This window comes from Oncorhynchus mykiss, chromosome 1, assembly GCF_013265735.2.
Source record: "Oncorhynchus mykiss isolate Arlee chromosome 1, USDA_OmykA_1.1, whole genome shotgun sequence".
Lineage (NCBI taxonomy): Eukaryota > Metazoa > Chordata > Actinopteri > Salmoniformes > Salmonidae > Oncorhynchus > Oncorhynchus mykiss.
The window spans coordinates 16,317,685-16,336,517 of NC_048565.1; the positions used below are offsets into that span (position 1 = coordinate 16,317,685).

Here is an 18,833-nt window from a genome sequence, read left to right on the forward strand (position 1 = left end):
GGCAGAGTGGGCCATTCCAATGAAATCAGAAAAGTACCAGGCAAAGGAAGCTAGCTCATCAAATTCCAGTGTAGCACTAACCACTGTGATTATCACCAGCACAAGCAGCATCCAGCTGGGAGGTCACAGCAATCAGCCTCATTTCACATCCCCAAAGCCCCTCTTTGATTCAAATGGAAGTGTCACACATAAACGGCAGCTCACACACAATGCTCATCTCCACACTCAGTGGGGGAAGTCACCCTACATGTTGCACATTTTAAACAATTGTCCAGACTTGCCTCAAGTGGTTTGATCTGTTAATTAATAATATAGGCCATTTAGCTGAGACTTTTACCTAAAGTGACTTAGTCATGCATGCATACATTTTAACATATGGGTGGCCCCAGCAGGAATCAACCACACAACCCTTGGCATTACAAGCACCATGCCCTACCAATTGAGCCGCAAAGGACGTGCACATATATAAGAAACAGTCTCATCTCTAATCTTGAGGTAATTCGTTTAGCGGTCTCACTGGCTTTCTTCACGGGTGCGTTAAGGGTCCATGTTCCACTGAGTGTTATGTACGTACTCCTAACCTTCTGAAGCTCGCTGATAGAATTGGGGGGGGGGGGGGGGGGGGAAACTTAATTTGCAAGAGGAAGGATAAAATACTTGTTGCTTTCTTGAAATGTGGTTCTTTCTTCATTAACTTCTTATGGCTGGGGGAAGTATTGAGTAGCTTGGATGAATAAGGTGCCCAGAGTAAACTGCCTGCTACTCAGTCCCAGTTGCTAATATATGCATATTATTATTAGTATATTTGGATAGAAAACACTCTGAAGTTTCTAAAACTGTTTGAATGATGTCTGAGTATAACAGAACTCATATGGCAGGCAAAAACCTGAGCAAAAATCCAACCAGGAAGTGGGAAATCTGAAGTTGGTCGTTTTTCAACTCATTCCCTATTGAAGATACAGTGGGATATTGGTCATGTTGCACTTCCTAAGGCTTCCACTAGATGTCAACAGTCTTTAGAACGTTGTTTGAGGCTTCTACTGTAAAGGATAGGCTCATATGGGCTCTTTGAGTCAGTGGTCTGGCAGAATTCCACAAGCTCATGACGCTCGTTCACGTGAGAGTTAGCTCGCGTTCCATTGCATTTCTGAAGACAAAGGAATTCTCCGGTTGGAACATTATTGAAGATTTATGTTAAAAACATCCTAAAGATTGATTCTATACATAGTTTGACATGTTTCTACGAACTGTAACGGAACTTTTGGACTTTTCGTCTGGACCTAGTGCCCGCGCCTCATGAAGATGGATTACTGGGCTGAACGCGCTAACAACAAGGAGGAATTTGGACATAAATTATGAACTTTATGGAACAAATCAAACATAGCATTTCTGCAAAATCACCAGCTGTTTTTGGAACTACTAAACATAACGCGCCAATGTATACTGAGATTGATTTTATATAAATATTAACTTAATCGAACAAAACATACATGTATTGTGTAACATGAAGTCTTATGAGTGTCATCTGATGAAGATCATCAAAGGTTAGTGATTCATTTTATCTCTATTTCTGATTTTTGTGACTCCTCTCTTTGGCTGGAAAAATGGCTGTGTTTTTCTGTGACTTGGCTCTGACCTAACATAATCGTTTGTGGTGCTTTTGCCGTAAAGCCTATTTGAAATCGGACACTGTGGTGGGATTAACAAGAAGTGTATCTTTATAATAGTGTGAAATACTTCTATGTTTGAGGAATTTTAATTATGGGATTTCTGATGTTTTGAATTTGGCGCCCTGCACTTTCACTGGCTGTTGTCATATCGATCCCGTTAACGGGATCTCAGCCCTCAGAAGTTAAGACAATTTCATGTAAGATTTTCCTATGCATGTGGACAAAAATGTAAATATATTACATGTTGATGAAAATAAAGAATATCCAATGCTTTCATTCTATCTCAATACTATTTCAAGTATTGCATTGCATCAATTACTTTTCTAATCTTTAACAGCGGATCAATTGCAAAAAGTGGGCCAAGAAGCAACAATGCGCAGATTTAGTTTATGTTTTTATTTCCCATGTTCTCAGAAAGATATAAAAACATTTATTGTGGAGAATACACAACAACAACAAAAAAGTACAAATCCAGTTGGTATTGTTGTCTTCATTACTGGAACACGTAATCCCCCCACTGAACACTCTTCACCCTTGGACTCTCCGATTAATCTGTGATCAAGGTCCTCAATAGCTCCATCTCGCTGACCTGATCCCCACCCCCCAACAGTGAGTTAATTGGAGTCAACGTTGGGGTGTGTGTAAGTCATCTCTCTCCTTGGTGAAGTTCTAAAGCCATGGCTTTCTCTACACAGGAGGGCTGCTGTTCTTGGCAGTTCCCTCTCTACCGAAGAGGCACACACAAATACAGGACCCTTTTTGATTTTCTATTTCATTTTTTAGATCTCATCAAAGCTGGGCAACTGAGAAAAAGAGGATAAAATCAACAGCTGTTTCTATGTGGCTGCCTCTAACGTAGTGCCCACAGTGGAGAATTAGCAGTGATGAGAGGAAGGGCGATTTCAGAGCTCAAACTCTTCCCTTTTTGACAGCGGTTAATTGTGCGTTTCTTTTTGAAGGATTCTGAAAAGAAAACCATTCTGCAGTTGTACACTGCCCAGCAGCTCTACACAACCAAATCCATGTTTTCTACAGGTAGTGTAAGCTGAAAAACAAAACTCACAGACTTCTGGCTAGTTCCACAGGGTAAATCAAACACTCCACTGTTCCCTATTTAACACCACCATTTTCTTTCTATTTTAATGAGAGGTTTAAAGTTCTGCTTGAGAGATAGCGTGAAGGGTACCTACCAACCATGGCGATCAAACTGTACCCATTTTGTGACAGAAATGAACATTCTCGTCGATGCTAAACACCTGGGGGCACAACAGGTAATTGTCACACAAATCCATCCAATCTATTAGGTGTAGTAGAAAAATGTAGGCGCACAAAGAAATTTAAGAGCACAATGAAAAACATTTCAGATATTAAAGCTAGAATCCTACATTTTTCTGGGCACACTGGTGCTCATAAAATACAAATTCCAGGTCGCACAGCAAAATATTTAGGCGCAGTAAAATGGTCGCACTGTAGAGCCCTAACCTTAACCTTAAGTTTGGGATTCTTACTGGGTTAGCCGGATGACAGAGGACAAAAAGTCAGAGGGCAATAACTGGATCCTGTTATACCCGTTTTTGGCTGATGGAATTTTGGGGCTTAAAGGCAGTGGTGATGAGTGTAAAGGAACAGGGCTGTAAATTGAGGTTGTCAAGGGACTGGAGCTTCTGTTAAGTCAATATAGGGCTAAGATCAATTATGCTGCTGAGTCTGGCTGCACTACACAACTTTGATTATCCTGTGGCTAACACTGAACATGTGTAGCACTAAAAAAGGTGAACATGTTTTCTTCATGTCAATTTAAATTAAATCCTTTATCCAAAATATGGTCAGGGATCATGACAAAGGCAATATGGTCCATGATACAACTTTTGCACCCCAGGTCCTGTTGAATGTACGCTCTCCCTTACAAAATAAACTATATGAATGACACATACTAACATCTTTCCCTAGCCTACCGGTCTGTGGTGAAGGGGGCTTGCAGTGTCATCTCCCCAGTAGAGTCCCTGCTGGTGGGACGGGGAACCATGGCCAGGCTCTTTTCTAGCTGGGCTTGGTGAGGAGCTGTGTGGAGAAGTCATACAGGTCCTTGTTGACCTTCTTCAGCGCCCTCACTTCCTCCTCCAGCTCTGACACGCGCACCTTGGTGTTCTCACCATTGACAAACACACACTGTGGGTTTAACAGAAGACGGAGAGAAAGAAGAATAAGAGGGGAGGGAGAGAGGGAGAGTGTAAAGAGGGAAAGATCCATATGGAGGTTAAGCAACTACATATTTGTAGACACAGAACATTTCAATCTAACACCTCAGGTATCCCAGTGGATTCAGTGGAGTCCCAGTGGATTCTTAATTCTAAAACAGCAACTCTTTGATAGACCAACTGTCTGCAAATCAACAAAAGGATGAAACCTCTCCAATATTTATGGTAATGTATTGTGTTTGGAGTCAAAGGCTCGATTGTGTGCAAATGAGTGGGGGAATTCATTTCCAGTGGGAGTACAATCTGGCAAAGAATAAACCCGCTCCCGACGGAAAGTCCACTGCCGGTGTTGGGAGTCCGAATCCAGGGCGGTGAGTGGAAGGCTTGGGTTGAGGGATATGAAATCCCATTGGAAAAACCTCCCTAATCTCACCGAGGCAAATATTGACATTTACCATTGTGTCCGATTCCGCAGTGCAGGCAGCCGTTGGATGACAGCGGTGCACATAAACTTCCCAGATTAAAGAGCGGAGGGGAGAGGAGAACTCTATTGCCTGTCTTAATTGTATTTATTTGTTGGAATGCCTTATTTGGTGAAGACGTGCCGGGCTGGGGGCTTTGGGCTTGCCTGTGGGAGCGAGCGAGGGCTGCTCTCCCTTTTTGGAAGGAGTGAGACTAATCTACTTAAGGGCAATTGGGACTCGGGGAGGCCGAGTAGTGGAGTCGTAAGCGGCTTGCTGAGCCCAGGGATAAGGTGCTTCTGGTGGTGACCTCGTCTAGTTAGCTGACAAATCCCTCCACGAAAAACACCAACACACTCCTAACTGGCACACACAATTACACACACGCATGACCGCACACTGCATCCTGGCGCTGGTCAAGAGTGAGCAAGAGACATCTCATGACAGATGTGCTGTGCCAATTCAACAATAGACTCAATAAGAGTAATAATGATGGGTTGCAGTAATATAGCGCCTTTCAATAGGTTCCAAAGTACGTTACATTGTTTAGGGGTGAATCTCCCTATCCACTGCCAAAGTGTAAAACCCATTTGTGTGATGCATGGAAAACATTTTGCGCCAGAATGCTCTCCAAACATTGGCAAAAATGACATGGCCATAATAGTGAGGGGGGAGTTTTGAATCCTATACATTTTGGGTCATCCATGTTTATTTTTATTTTTTAAAAGCTTTACAACTGCATTGTACCTCCCAGTGCGGGATCTGGTATGGAGGTTTATGGGGTCAGAATCAATTCCAGAAGAGAAACAGGCAAGCAATCCACCATCACCAGCCACAGACCCGTGACGTGAAGGGCTGTGTTGGCGAGGGTCAGAGAGGAATGCTAGAGCCCAAGGTGGAGCAGGGGGTCCAGAAGGGAGCAGCTGGATAGTGCCCATGATTGGACAGGGAGAGCTGCTGTTGCCACCAGGACAAGGATGTACTAAGATACAGTCCCAGAAAAGCAGACCCTGGCTTTAAAAGCACAATCTGTCACAATCTGCCACTCAAAAGTGCTACTCCTGCACTTAGTTGTTGATCTCCAGATATCTAAGGAGAGGATGATTTCCTAAGAAAGGATATGAGAAGGATGGATACACCAAGTCCCCAGATAGCAAAGGACAATATTACAATATTGTGTCCTGACATGATAGCCGGTAGGGCAGTGACAATACCAGTATTGCAATATTTTTTTCCCACAGCAAAAATATAAACACAAAGCAGATCAAAGTCATTGGTCCTGTAAAAACCTGCTTTATGTAAAATATTGTGTTCTATAGCTGGGAAAATAAATAAATGTGACTCTGGATGACAACATAATGATGTTTGTTTCCAACATTAGGGCTGTTTTCACAAAGAAGCTAAATCCGCTTTGTGTTTTGTTTCCTTGCCACGATAACAAGTATCACAATACTGGTATCGTCCTGGCCCTAATAGCCGGTAAGGGGTCTCTTCTCTTGTAGTCAGTACGTTGATGCACAGTGGTGTAAGTATATATGCGCTGGCATCGGGTCACCGTATAAGTTTAAGATTACTTTATTCGTCAATTGTACACAAGGTCTAACTGAAATGTGACTTATTTTTTATCCCAACCCTTCTGAAAGACACATACAGGTAGGAGCAGAGGGCTGCCACACTGGTGGAGCAGTCCTGCCATTGTGCTCAAGGGCACAACGGCAGACAATGGCATCTAGAATTCGATAACAGCAACCCTACGGTTGCCAGCTCACTTCCAGAGAGATTTTTTTCCCATCAGACTTGGGATTCTAACTGGCAACCCTGTCTAACCGATAGACTAATCGCAGTTGTATTTTCTTCTCGTGGCCTTTGGAGAGGTCGGTGAGTAAAGTGCAAGCAATGCTGTGAGGAGTTCAAGGGTCAAAATGAAGAGCCTTCTGCTGAGCCTGTGGAAAGGTGACCCTCAGAAACTTTAACAGATGCACAATTGAGAGCATTCTGTCGGGCTGTATCACTGCCTGGTATAGCAACTGCACCACCTGCAACTGCAGGGCTCTCCAGAGGGTGGTACAGTCTGCCCAAAGCATCACCAATGGCACACTGCATGCCCTCCAGGACCCCTACAGCACCCGATGCTGCCCTATATACATAGACATGGAATCACTGGCCACTTTAATAATTGAACGCTAGTCACTTTAATAATGTTTACTCATATGAGATGAGAAAAGCAGTTTCTATTCTACTGTATTTAGTCAATGACACTCCGACATTGCTTGTCCTAATATTTATATATTTCTTAATTACATTCTTTTAGATTTGTGTATTGTTGTTCATTGTTAGATACTACTGCACTGTTGGAGCTAGGAACACAAGCATTTCGCTACACCTGCAATAACATCTGCTAAATATGGGTATGTGACCAAAACAATTTGATTTGAGAATGTTAACCTACAGTGAGTACGCATACGGAACATTTACACAGCAGTTATATTACATCTTTAACGCCCTTAGAACTCTATAATCGCAAGTCACATGACCCCCTGCGGTGATGTTGACCTGCTCACTAATCTTAATAGGGAACTCCTAAATATGTTGACCAATGCACAGATAACATTTTGAAATAACATCTATGGGGCACTGTATTGTTTAATGGCATACGTTCTGCATCCACCTGCCCACTTACCTTGTCTGTTACGGCAGTCATTAGGGAGTAGAGTTTGTCTGCTTTCTCCAAATAGGTCTCATTTAGGGCCTAAGGAGAGAGAAAACATACAGTCAAAGAAGGTGCACAGGCCATGTCCAGAAGTGGTTGAATGACACGTCGCTCTGTGTGTGTGTGTGCGCGCATCAGTATTGATTCTGACAGTAATCTAAGCAACCCTGGGCCCATGTGTTTGCTTGCTTACACCTGCTATTTAATCCTCATCATAATACAAATAGTCTGATATTGATTATCAATATCATGATATTGAAGTATGTGTATGTGCACACCCCCAGACAGGTATACGCTTTTATGCACCTCAAGTATCCGTTTCTACAGGGTCAATGTTGATCATGGCCTGCTCATGTCTCTCCCCCTACCCCATACACTGATTAGCAATGAAGCCATTATTTGGCCTATCCTATAGAAGGGGGCGTGATCGGGCTCCCCTGATTTACAGAGAGCGCCGGAGAAGATCCCTCTGCAATTTACTGCCCCGCCCACTGACACCTCACCTAACTGTGTTCCTTTATTTTACAGCGCGGGTTGATAAAGCTGATACGGATGGACAATACAGTGAAAAGGAGGAGGGAAGGGTTCAGGTGCGAAGGTGGGACGACCACGTAGTCTCCAAGCGTTGCAACAGCTAACAGGGATCCTAATAAAATCATTAAAAAATATATATTTCACCTTTATTTAATTATTGGGGCTAGGGGGCAGAATTTCACATTTGGATAAATAGCGTGACCAATTTCAACTTCCTGCTACTCATGCCAAGAATGTAAGATATGCATATTATTCATAGATTTGGATAGAAAACACTCCGAAGTTTCTAAAACTGTTTGAATCATGTCTGTGAGTATAACAGAACTTATGTAGCAGGCAAAACCCCGAGGACTAACTTTTCAGATTTTTTTTCTTCTTTCCCCTCTCTGTTCCCTAAGTTGTCTTTGCCAAGGGATATTTCATAAGAACCTGTTTTCAGTTCCTACCGCTTCCAGTGGATGTCACCAGTCTTTGGAATTTGGTTGAGGTTATTCCTTTGTGCAATGAAGAAGTAGGCCAACTAGGAACTGGGGACACTTTTGTGAGTGGCGCAAGACGTGAAAAGCAGCGCTGGTTTGTTTTCTTTCCTGTATTGAATACAGATAGCCCCGTCTACAATTTGATCGTTTATTATTAACGTTTAAAAATACCTAAAGTTGTATTACAAAAGTAGTTTGAAATATTTTGGCAAAGTTTATAGCAACTTTTGAAATATTTTGTAGAGACGTTGCGTTTTTTGTAAGCTGTTTTTTTTCTGGATCAAACGCGCTTTATAAATGGACATTTTGGATATATATGGACGGAATTAATCGAACAAAAGGACCAATTGTGATGTTTATGGGACATATTGGAGTGCCAACAAAAGAAGCTTGTCAAAGGTAATGCATGTTTTATATTTTATTTCAGCGTTTTGTGTAGCGCCTGCAGGGTTGAAATATGCTAACTCCTTTGTTTACTGCTGGTGCAGATGGTGCAGGCTATCAGATAATAGCTTCTTATGCTTATCTTATTCTTTTAAATCTGAACTGTTGGCTGGATTCACAACGAGTGTAGATTTAATTGAGTATCTTACATGCGTGATTTAATGAAAGTTAGAATTTTATAGTATTTTATTTGTATCTGGCGCTCTGCATTTTCCTTGGCAATTGGCCAGTTGAGACATTTGCATCCCGCCTATCCCTAAGAGGCAGTTAGGCTAGTTGAGAAATAGTTCTCATTTACAACTGCGACCTGGCCAAGACAAAGCAAAGCAGTGTGACACAAACAACAACACAGAGTTACACATGGAATAAACAAACATACAGTCAACAATACAATAGAAAAAGTCTACATACAGTGTTTACAAATGAGGTAAGATTAGGCAGATAAGGCAATAAATAGGCCATAGTGGCAAAATAATTACAATATAGCAATTAAACACTGGAGTGATAGATGAGCAGAACATGAGTGTGCAAGTAGAGATACTGGAGTGCAAAGGAGCAAAATAAATAAAATAAATAACAGTATGGGGGTGAGGTAGTTGGATGGGCTATTTACGGGTGGGCTATTTACAGATGGGCTATGTACAGGTGCAGTGATCTGTGAGGTGCTCGGACAGCTGGTGCTTAAAGTTAGTGAGGGAGATAGGAGTCTCCAGCTTCAGTGATTTTTGCAGTTAGTTCCAGTCATTGGCAGCAGAGAACTGGAAGGAAAGGCGGCCGAAGGAGGAATTGGCTTTGGGGGTGACCAGTGAAATATACCTGCTGGAGAGCGTGCTACGGGTGGGTGCTGCTATGGTGACCAGTGAGCTGAGATAAGGCGGGGATTTACCTAGCAGAGACTTGTAGATGACCTGGAGCAAGTGGTTTTGGCGACGAATATGAAGCGAGGGCCAGCCAACGAGAGCATACAGGTCGCAGTGGTGGGTAGTATATGGGGCTTTGGTGGCAGAACGGATGGCCCTGTGTCACGGCTCCTCTGCAGTGCAGGGGCAGTTCCTCCTGCAGGCAGAGGAGGGTCGTTAGTGATTGGAGTCACCTGGGCTCAGGGTATATAAACTGCTTCACTAATCACTCTTGTCTCTCTCTCTCTCTCTGCTCCTCCAGGTATGATCCTGTTTTGTTTGTTCCTTTGTAGTTTTCACTTAGTCATTCACACACACAGATTCACGCATCCCTGCACTTTACATACACCTTACATTATGATACTTTCACACCTCATTCCCTTTTCTTTGTTTAAAGTTAATAGTTTTGGTTTACAATAAAGAACCTTTTTGATTGGCCTATACATGTTGTTCGTGTCCCCTCATTCTTGCCACAGGCTATGAGCCGGCCTGTGACACCTGTGATAGACTGCATCCACTTTGCTGAGTAGAGTGTTGGAGGCTATTTTGTAAATGACATCGCCGAAGTCAAGGATCGGTAGGGTAGTCATTTTTACAATGGTATGTTTGGCAGCATGAGTGAAGGATGCTTTGTTGAGAAAAAGGAAGCCGATTCTAGATTTTTTGGGGGATTGGAGATGCTTACTGTGAGTCTGGAAGGAGAGTTTACAGTCTAGCCAGACACCTAGGTATTTGTAGTTGTCAAAATATTCTAAGTCAGAACCGTCCAGAGTAGTGATGGGTGGAAAGGTGGGGGCAGCGATCGGTTGAAGAGCATGCATTTAGGAGGAGAGTTGGAGAGAGTCGGAAGGAGAGTTGTATGGCATTGAAGCTCGTCTGGAGGTTGGTTAACACAGTGTCCAAAGAAGGGCCAGAAGTATACAGAATGGTGTCGTCTGCGTAGAAGTGGATCAGAGAATCACAAGCAGCAAGAGCAACATCATTGATGTATACAGAGAAGAGTCGGCCCGAGAATTTAACCCTGTGGCACCCTCATAGAGACTGCCAGAGGTTCGGACAACAGGCCCTCTGATTTGACACACTGCATTCTGTCTGAGAAGTAGTAGGTGAACCAGGCGAGACAGTCATTAGAGAAACCAAGAATGTTGAGTCTGCCGATAAGAATGTGGTGATTGACAGAGTCGAAAGCCTTGGCCAGGTCGATGAATACGGCTGCACAGTAATGTCTCTTATCGACGGCGGTTATGATATCGTTTAGGACCTTGAGCGTGGCTGAGGTGCACCCATGGCCAGCTCAGAAACCAGATTGCATAGCGGAGAAGGTACGGTGGATTCAAAATGGTTGGTGATCAGTTTGTTAACTTGGCTTTCGAAGACCTTAGAAAGGCAGGGTAGGATCGATATAGGCCTGTAGCAGTTTGGGTCTAGAGTGTTTCCCCCTTTGAAGAGGGGGATGACCGCGGCAACTTTCCAATCTGTGGGGATCTCAGATAATATGAAAGAAAGGTTGAACAGGCTAGTAATAGGGTTTGCTATTATTTCAGCTGATAATTTTAGAAAGAGAGGGTCCAGATTGTCTAGCCCAGCTGATCTGTAGGGGTCCAGATTTTGCATCTCTTTCAGAACATCAGCTATCTGGATTTGGGTGAAGGAGAAATGGGGGAGGCTTGGGCAAGTTGCTGTGGGGGGTGCAGGGCTGTTGATCAGGCTAGGTGTAGCCAGGTGGAAAGCATGAGCAGCCGTAGAAAAATGCTTATTGAAATTCTCAATTATCGTGGATTTATCGGTGGTGACATTGTTTCCTAGCCTCAGTGCTGTGGGCAGCTGGGAGGAGGTGCTCTTATTCTAAATGGATTTCACAGTGTCCCAGAACATTTTGGAGTTTGTGCTACAGGATGCAAATTTATTTTTGAAAAAGCTAGCCTTTGCTTTCCTAACTGCCTGTTCCTAACTTCCCTGAAAAGTTGCATATCGCGGGGGCTATTCGATGCTAATGCAGTACGCCACAGGATGTTTTTGTGCTGGTCAAGGGCAGTCAGGTCTGGAGTGAATCAAGGGCTATATCTGTTCCTGGTTCTACATTTTTTGAATGGGGCATGCTTATTTAAGATGGTGAGGAAAGCACTTTTAAAGAATAACCATGCATCCTCTACTGACGGAATGAGGTCAATATCCTTCCAGGATACCCAGGCCAGGTCGATTAGAAAGGCCTGCTCGATTAAGTGTTTTAGGGAGGGTCCTAAATCCTAAGACAAAATTAGAGGGAGTGCAGGCAATCTCCAGGGGAGGTCTTCTGAGGTAGCTATCTATTTACCATAAAAAACACAGGTTCGTAAAAATCAAGGTGGGAGAATGGGGGGAAAAACAGGCCAGAATACAACAATTAAAAACTATAATTGAAAATAATCAGGTTATTTTAAAAGAGTAACACAAACTGAAAGCTAGTCACCGAATATTCTCTGCATTAGTCTAAAAAAAGTGCTGGGGGTGTTACACAGGCCAAATTACCTTCTAATGAACTCCAATAACCCAAACAGTGATGTTGCATGAATTTAGACCAGACATACAGTGTGCCTTGCGAAAGTATTCGGCCCCCTTGAACTTTGCGACCTTTTGCCACATTTCAGGCTCCAAACATAAAGATATAAAACTGTATTTTTTTTGTGAAGAATCAACAACAAGTGGGACACAATCATGAAGTGGAACGACATTTATTGGATATTTCAAACTTTTTTAACAAATCAAAAACTGAAAAATTGGGCGTGCAAAATTATTCAGCCCCTTTACTTTCAGTGCAGCAAACTCTCTCCAGAAGTTCAGTGAGGATCTCTGAATGATCCAATGTTGACCTAAATGACTAATGATGATAAATACAATCCACCTGTGTGTAATCAAGTCTCCGTATAAATGCACCTGCACTGTGATAGTCTCAGAGGTCCGTTAACCTGTTTTCATTTTTGGATAAAAAACGTTCCCGTTTTAAGCGCGATATTTTGTCACGAAAAGATGCTTGACTATGCATATTCTTGACAGTTTTGGAAAGAAAACACTCTGAAGTTTCAGAATCTGCAAAGATTTTGTCTGTAAGTGCCCCAGAACTCATTCTACAGGCGAAACCAAGATGATGCATCAACCAGGAATTAGCAGAATTTCTGAAGCTCTGTTTTCCATTGTCTCCTTATATGGCTGTGATTGCGCAAGGAATGAGCTTACACTTTCTGTCGTTCGCCCAAGGTCTTAGCAGCATTGTGACGTATTTGTAGGCATATCATTGGAAGATTGACCATAAGAGACTACATTTTCCAAGTGTCCGCCTGGTGTCCTGCGTCGAATTCGGTGCGCAATTGCCAGCTGCTTCTACTTTACCATTTGATTCAGGGGAGAAAGCATGTGTCCAAGAACGATGTATCAATGAAGAGATATGTGAAAAACACCTTGATGATTGATTCTAAACAACGTTTGCCATGTTTTCAGTCGATATTATGGAGTTAATTTGGAAAAAAGTTCGCGTTTTGAGGACTGAATTTTCAGATTTTTTTTGGTAGCCAAATGTGATGTATAAAACGGAGCTATTTCTAATACAAAAGGAATCTTTTTGGAAAAACTGAGCATCTGCTATCTAACTGAGAGTATCCTCATTGAAAACATCAGAAGTTCTTCAAAGGTAAATGATTTTATTTGAAGGCTTTTATGTTTTTGTTAATGTTGCGTGCTGGATGCTAACGCTAATGCTAACGCTAAATGCTAACGCTAGCTAGCTACTTTTACACAAATGATTGTTTTCCTATGGTTGAGAAGCATATTTTGAAAATCTGAGATGACAGTGTTGTTTACAAAAGGCTAAGCTTGAGAGACGGCATATTTATTTCATTTCATTTGCGATTTTCATAAATAGTTAACGTTGTGTTATGCTAATGAGCTTGCTGATAGATTTACACAATCCTGGATACAGGGGTTTTTTCATAGCTAAACGTGACGCAGAAAACGGAGCGATTTGTCCTAAACAAATAATCTTTCAGGAAAAACTGAACATTTGCTATCTGAGAGTCTCCTCATTGAAAACATCTGAAGTTCTTCAAAGGTAAATGATTTTATTTGAATGCTTTTCTGTTTTTTTGTGTAAATGTTGCCAGCTGAATGCTAATGCTAAATGCTACGTTAGCCTTCAATACTGTTACACAAATGCTTGTTTTGCAATGGTTGAGAAGCATATTTTGAAAATCTGAGATGACAGTGTTGTTAACAAAAGGCTAAGCTTGAGAGCTAGCATATTTATTTCATTTCATTTGCGATTTTCATGAATAGTTAACGTTGCGTTATGGTAATGAGCTTGAGTCTGTATTCACGATCCCGGATCCGGGATGGGGAGATCAGAAAGGTTAAAAGCGCAGAGAGCATCATGAAGAACAAGGAACACACCAGGCAGGTCCGAGATACTGTTGTGAAGAAGTTTAAAGCCGGATTTGGATACAAAAAGATTTCCCAAGCTTTAAACATCCCAAGGAGCACTGTGCAAGCGATAATATTGAAATGGAAGGAGTATCAGACCACTGCAAATCTACCAAGACCTGGCCGTCCCTCTAAACTTTCAGCTCATACAAGGAGAAGACTGATCAGAGATGCAGCCAAGAGGCCCATGATCACTCTGGATGAACTGCAGAGATCTACAGCTGAGGTGGGAGACTCTGTCCATAGGACAACAATCAGTCGTATATTGCACAAATCTGGCCTTTATGGAAGAGTGGCATGAAGAAATCCATTTCTTAAAGATATCCATAAAAAGTGTTGTTTAAAGTTTGCCACAAGCCACCTGGGAGACACACCAAACATGTGGAAGAAGGTGCTCTGGTCAGATGAAACCAAAATTGAACTTTTTGGCAACTATACAAAACGTTATGTTTGGCGTAAAAGCAACACGGCGTAAAAGCAACACAGCTCATCACCCTGAACACACCATCCCCACTGTCAAACATGGTGGTGGCAGCATCATGGTTTGGGCCTGCTTTTCTTCAGCAGGGACAGGGAAGATGCTTTTAACGGACCTCTGAGACTATCACAGTGCAGGTGCATTTATACGGAGACTTGATTACACACAGGTGGATTGTATTTATCATCATTAGTCATTTAGGTCAACATTGGATCATTCAGAGATCCTCACTGAACTTCTGGAGAGAGTTTGCTGCACTGAAAGTAAAGGGGCTGAATAATTTTGCACGCCCAATTTTTCAGTTTTTGATTTGTTAAAAAAGTTTGAAATATCCAATAAATGTCGTTCCACTTCATGATTGTGTCCCACTTGTTGTTGATTCTTCACAAAAAAATACAGTTTTATATCTTTATGTTTGAAGCCTGAAATGTGGCAAAAGGTCGCAAAGTTCAAGGGGGCCGAATACTTTCGCAAGGCACCGTACATACCCTGTCCTCCAGCTGCTATTATCTAAAGTCCTTTATGAAATTTAGAAGAACCTGTCCTGTATAAGTCCTAGAACACATGACGTGCCATAAGAGCTGGACCATGTTACAAGGGCAGGGCTGAATTCCACGGCAGCAAATCAGACAAATTAACTTTGGTGCAGGACTGCAGTTGACATACAGAGTTTTTTTATTTTATTTAACCTTTTTTGACTAAGCAAGTCATTGAAGAACACATTCTTATTTACAATGACGGCCTACACAGGCCAAACCCGGGAAACGCTGGGCCAATTAGCAAACTCGGACAACGCCTCTAGCACTGAGATGCAGTACCTTAGAACGCCCAGGCCCAAACTCGAGAGTCCCTCGGGAGTATCCCAAACATTAGGAACACCTTACTAATATTGAGTTGTCTGGACTCTACAAGGTGTTGAAAGCATTCCAAAGGGATGCTGGCCCATGCTGACCACAATGCTTCCCACAGTTGTGTCAAGTTGGCTAGATGTCCTTGGGTGGTGGACCATTCTTTATACACATGGGAAACTGTTGAGTGTGAATAACGCAGCAGTGTTGCAATTCTTGACACAAACTGGTGCACCTGGCAGCTATTAACATACCCCGTTCAAAGGCACAAATATTTAATCTTGCCCCTTCACCCTCAATGGCACAAACACAATTGTCTCAATGCTTAAAAATCATTCTTTAACCTGTCTCCTCCCCTTCATCTACACTGATTAAAGTGGATTGAACAAGTGACATCAATAAGGGATCATAGCTCTCACCTGGTCAGTCTATGCCATGGAAATAGCAGGTGTTCTTAATGTTTTGTATACTCAGTGTACACCACACTCCTAACACTTTCATTGAGTTCAGAAGTATTGCTCCCTTGCGACAGGATGAATTTTGGTTGGAACAATGGAAAACACACAGGATGTTAACCATTCTTGATCGATTCAAATGTATAACTTGTATAATTTAAGCGTCAAAGCAAATTAGCCATATAAAATGAATAACAGAAACAGTCTCAGTCTTGAACTGAACTCATTTATACAGAATCTGGATAAATAATGCGAGATTTTCAAACATGAAATACCATTTATATTGCCTTTCGTTTCTTCATATGCACTGCTCAACTGAGTGAATGTTAGGTTTTTCTCTATTATTTTTAACATTTGTAATTCCAGGCTGCTTTAGATTGAACCCTTTTATTAATCCAGTATTTTAAATTGTGGCCATAATTTTTTTTTGCAATGTTTAGGCGTTTCATAAAGGTTATGTAATTAATTGACATTTCAAATAGGCCATGCTTTTAAAAACGAACATTTAATATAAAACATTTAGTGATACTGAAAAACTGCCCTTGGTCCAATTTACAGTAACAGGCAAACGTTTGGACACTTACTCATATGTGTTATTTCATCGTTTTGATGTCTTCACTATTATTGACGAACAGTACCAGTCAAAAGTTTGGACACACCTACTCATTCATGGGTTTTCTTTATTTTATTATTTTCTACACTATAGAATAATAGTGAAGACATCAAAACTATGTTAAACAACATTTTCTTAAATTCTTCAAAGTAACCACCCTTTGCCTTGATGAAAGCTTTGCACATTCTTGGCATTCTCTCAACCAGCTTCACCTGGAATGATTTTCAATCCGTCTTGAAGGAGTTCCCACATATGCTGTGCACTTGTTGGCTGCTTTTCCTTCACTCTGCGGTCCAATTCATGCCAAACCATCTCAATTGGGTTGTGGTCGGGAGATTGTGGAGGCCAGGTCATTTGATGGAGCACTCCATCACTCTCCTTATTGGTCAAATAGCACTTACACAGCCTGGAGGTGTGTTGGGTCATTGTCGTGTTGAAAAACAAATGATAGTGGGACTAAGTGCAAACCAGATGGGATGGCGTATCGCTGCAGAATGCTGTGGTAGCCATGCTAGTTAAGTGTGCCTTGAATTCTAAATAAATCCCAGACACTGCCACCAGCATAGCACCCCCACACCATCACACCTCTTCCTCCATGCTTCACTGTGGGAACCACACTTGCAGAGATCATCCGTTCACCTACGCTGCATTTCAAAAAGACATGGCGGTAGGAACCAAAAATCTAAAATATGGACTCAACAGACCAAAGGAAAGATTGTCCATTGCTCGTGTATCTTGGCCAAAGCAAGACTCTTCTTATTGGTGACCTTTAGTAGTGGGTTCTTTGCAGCAATACGACCATGAAGGCCTGAATCACACGGTCTCCTCTGAACAGTTGATGATGAGATATGTCTGTTACTTGAACTCTGTGAAGCATTTATTTGGGCTGCAATTTCTGAGGCTGGTAAATCTAATGAACTTATCCTCTGCAGCAGAGGTAACTCTGGGTCTTCCTTTCCTGTGGCGGTCCTCATGAGAGCCAGTTTCATCATTGCGCTTGATGGTTTTTGCAACTGCACTTGAAGAAACTTTCAACGTTCTTGAAATTTTCCAGATTGACTGTCCTTCATGTCTTAAAGTAATGATGGACTGTCATTTCTCTTTGCTTATTTGAGTTGTTCTTGCCATAATATGGACTTTCATTCCAAGTGACTACCTCATGAAGCTGGTTGAGAGAATGCAAAGTGTGGAAAGCTATCATCAAGGCAAAGGGTGGCTACTTTGAAGAATCTCAAATATAAAATATATTTTGATTTGTTTAACACTTTTTGGTTACTGCATAATTGCATATGTGTTATTTCATAGTTGTGATGTTCTACAATTTAGAAAATAGTAAAAATAAAGAAAAACCCTTGAATGAATAGGTGTCTCCAAACTTTTGACTGGTACTGTATATTGACTGCTTTTCATACTTTATGAGTTTAATGTCTCAAGTCGATGATGCTCAGTTGTCTTCAGCCACCTCTAACACAGAGCAGAGTTTAAGGTAGATAGTGTTACCTTTTTTGATGTCAGTGTTCCAGTGTCTTGCCATCTTCAAGCTGCCTACCCCTGTAGATCAGCCTCTGTTTGTCCACAGGGACCTGAGGGGTATACTACAAAGCAGGATCAAGGAGTTAGCCAGCTAACTTTGATAAATATATACAGAAATAACTGTCCATTTTCTGGTTCATTATGAAAGATCCACCTAGATGTGTTTTTTTGCTGTTGGGTCAATTCAACCATACCCATTTCAAGCTCATCTTTCAAAAAAATAAGTGATTTTAGAATATTTAGACAAGTTAGCTGGCTAACTTCTTGATCTTGTTTTGTAGTATACCCCTGTCATGACGTTGACCTGGGGGTAGGTTTATGACAGTCATAAATACCTCTTTCCCCCGTTTTCCTCTCTCTACCCTACTGATGTTACATTTGCAAAACCCTTGGTTAACATAGAGATTCTGGGAACGTCAGAAGGTGGGGGGAAATGAACTATATTCTGGTAATCCGACCAATGGAACATATGCGGTGGTACTTAATGAATATGATGTCAGTTCGGTTGTCATCTGAGACATTCTCATCAATGATAAGATGACAAACTCTACAGTGGAATGTCTACACATCAGAGTTATCGGATTCACATGGAATTGTTGTTCAATTTAAATGTTTGAATATGAAATTATTCGTGATGGGATGAAATGTGATTTTAGCTTCTAAAATGTGAGATTTGGGTTTTCATAAGATAGGGCTCTGCTCAATCAGTGGCCCGCCCCTGTGAAGGGACATGGGCTATACAACTTTTCAAACACGCCCCCCTCTCCCTTCCTATATAAGCCCTTGACGACAATGTAACCTCCTGTTCCGAGGACGACGGTCCGATGTCAGAATGGTTCAGATAGTAACTACAGAACGAAGCCAACATCAGCGTGAGCTTTGGTTGCCAATGGTATGAACTTTGAACTCTTATTCACTACAGAAGTGATACCTCCTAGCCGTTGAGTTAGCAACAGCCGCTGCAAACGAGGGTTAGGAAGGAACAGACAGAGTAACCCGTCTACCACACAATGATGTTACTACAACGTATTAAATTTACCAGCAGAGACATTCTTCAAGGGA

The 18,833-nt window shown here is 41.9% G+C and overlaps 1 long non-coding RNA gene across 1 annotated transcript; it reads right to left on the minus strand.

The window, feature by feature from the left end:
- Positions 1-2,070: 2,070 nt before the first annotated feature.
- Positions 2,071-18,134, minus strand: LOC118941184. Its single transcript, XR_005037508.1, has 3 exons — positions 17,739-18,134; positions 7,010-7,078; positions 2,071-3,839 (listed from the first exon to the last, which is right to left on the minus strand). It is a non-coding gene; the product is annotated as an uncharacterized LOC118941184 (long non-coding RNA).
- Between the last annotated feature and the right edge of the window lie 699 nt (positions 18,135-18,833).